This window comes from Nematolebias whitei, chromosome 20 (assembly GCF_014905685.2).
Source record: "Nematolebias whitei isolate Nwh7 chromosome 20, NemWhi1, whole genome shotgun sequence".
NCBI lineage: Eukaryota > Metazoa > Chordata > Actinopteri > Cyprinodontiformes > Rivulidae > Nematolebias > Nematolebias whitei.
Genome location: NC_056517.1, coordinates 11,916,479 through 11,919,462, shown reverse-complemented (window position 1 = coordinate 11,919,462; position 2,984 = coordinate 11,916,479).

Here is a 2,984-nt window from a genome sequence, read left to right as displayed (position 1 = left end):
TTCCACTTTGGAGTAAGCTGTTGGGGGAAGAATCAGTTTTATTGTGTGTTTCCTTGACTGATGAAGCCTTCCAGATCGAAGGCAAAATGTTTCAGCACAAAAAAAGAAACTGTCCAGATGACCTGACTGAAAAATGTTGGATTTTATACCTGGATTATTGAGCATGGACTTTGTTGTTTTCAATCAGTTTGACAAGACTGTCAACAAGGAAGAGGGCCGGCAATGGAGGAGGGGGTGTACCAAAGAGACCATCTTATCACAAGCAGAACTGGTTTGTTCCACTTTGGAGTAAGCTGCTGGGCGAAGAATCAGTTTTATTGTGCGTTTCCTTGACTGATGAAGCCTTCCAGATCAAAGACGAAATGTTTCAGACAAAAAAAGAAACTGTTGGGATGACCTGACTGAAAAATGTTGGATTTTATACCTGGATTATTGAGCATGGACTTTGTTGTTTTCAACCAGTTTGACAAGACTGTCAACAAGGGAGAGGGCCGGCAATGGAGGAGGGGGTGTACCAAACAGACCATCTTATCACAAGCAGAACTGGTTTGTTCCACTTTGGAGTAAGCTGTTGGGCGAAGAATCAGTTTTATTGTGTGTTTCCTTGACTGATGAAGCCTTCCAGATTGAAGACGAAATGTTTCAGCACAAAAAAAGAAACTGTTGGGATGACCTGACTGAAAAATGTTGGATTTTATACCTGGATTATTGAGCATGGACTTTGTTGTTTTCAACCAGTTTGACAAGACTGTCAACAAGGAAGAGGGCCGGCAATGGAGGAGGGGTGTACCAAAGAGACCATATTGTCAAAGCAGAACTGGTTTGTTCCACTTTGGAGTAAGCTGTTAGAGGAAGAATCAGTTTTGTTGTGTGTTTCCTTGACTGATGAAGCCTTCCGGATCGCAGCAGTCACTGTGCATAGGACAGGGGACATCCCGGACAGGTGAATGTCCATCACAGGACCACATAAAGACAAAAGACACAAACAACCATTCACACTTTCACTCACATCTATGGACAATTTAGAGTTACCAAATAGTCTAAAATTCATGTTTTTGATCTGTGGAAGAAAACTAGAGTACCCAGAGAAAACCCATGCATGCATGGAGAGAACATGCAAACTCCACCCAGAAAAGCCCCCCAGCCGGGATTCTATCCAGGGCTCCACAAGCCCAGAAATTCAGGAGCTGAAAAAACAGCTTGTAGTGAGGCAAATGATCTTCACCTGGCTGGCCCAACAGCTAACGTAAAGCTACCACAGTAGCATTGTACCAGGTCAGCCTCATTCTCGTCAAACATAAAAAGTCTTTCAGTAATGGTAAGGCTATGAAATTATTATTTATTAAGGTTGCAGATTATTTTTCTGCGATTTTAAAAATAAAAGCAAGGTCATGCCGTTAAGATGTGCATTTGTCCCAGAATACCAGGACAAAGAGATGTGAGGGGATGGCGGTGGATGTGAAGGAGCAGCAAAAGGGGTGTGTGTGTCTTTGTTTATGTTACTTTATAAGGCCCACTTTTCTAACTTATACTACTACACTGTGAGGACCAACTTATGGTGCCCAAAGCCCAGGCCCCATAAGAAGAAGTGCCATTGGTGGGTTAGGGTTTAGATTTAGGAATAAGGTGTGAATTATGGTATGTACTGGTAATGGTTAGGTTTAGGGTGAAGGTCAGGGTTAGGCTATAGAAATTAATGAAAAATTAATGGGTCAATGCAAATTCCCCACAAAGATAGCAAAACAAACCTCTGTGTGTGTGTGTGTGTGTGTGTGTGTGTGTGCGTGTGTGTGTGTGTGTGTGTGTTGGAAAAGGTAGGACTGTGATTATCTTATTTGAGTGAGGGACTGAACTCACTCCTTTTCAATAATGGTACGTAGAACCGGTTCCCTTTTTTCAGAACCCTTTTCTCTGTGGTACCAACCAGGCCGAGCAGGTACCAAAATGTGGCCTCAGAACACTGTCGGTCACTGATTGGTCAGGGGGTGGAGTCACTGGCTGTTTGGGAAATTTAAAAACATTCGATCCGCCATTTGCAATTACCGGTGTTCGAACTCGATGAGCAGCTGGACCTATATTAAAGACTTCAAAAACAATAATGACAACACCGTGGTCTAATGCTGAAGTGCAGGCGTTTTTTGTGCTTGGTGACTGACGACAAAATTCAGGGCGAGCTAGATGGAGCTCTGCAAGTCCCCCCGGTCCTCTACACCGGAGCTCTCCCTCAGGCCATGCAAGGCGTCATCTCCCCAGCTCCGAGCTCTGCTGGTCACCCTGGAAGATCCTCCATGCTGCTGACTTGGGGTTCGGGCTCTGGGCTGGCCTTGCGGGCTCCGCGGGCTCCGAGCTCCGCTGGTCACCACAGAGGATCATATGAGCTGCTGACTTGCAAAAGGTCGCTGCCCGGACCCCAGCCTCGCCTGCTCATGAAAGCCAAACCCTGATCTTGGCAGACGGGCGGACCAGGACGGGTCTGGGATAGAGGGTGGAAATTATAAAAAAAATATATATATAAAGTATAAAAACCATATATATATATATATATATATATATATATATATATATATATATATACATTATTTTTTTTAATCAGTGAAGATTAAAAAATGAATAAATAAATAAATGGTGTTCTGTTTTCACTTTAATGACTATTAAATAATTTGTTAAAGTGAACTCAGTTGAAAAATCATAAAAAGGACACAAAAAGAGCTACTGCCTTTAGTTCAACTTTTTCTAACCCACAGATGTATAAATCACAAAACAAAAATTAAACTTTTTTTTTCTTTTTTTTTTTTTTGTGATGGCCTCCCTTCTCCCCTTAAATCCATCCTCTCCACACCATTATTATGAAATATTTATTCTAGTGATTATCTAGTGTAGGTTTTTTTTTTTAATAGGATAGAAAGAAAGAAAAGACAAAGTAAGACTCCAAAATATAAGACATATACACAAAGAGAGCACACGGCAAAACACCCGGCCACTGT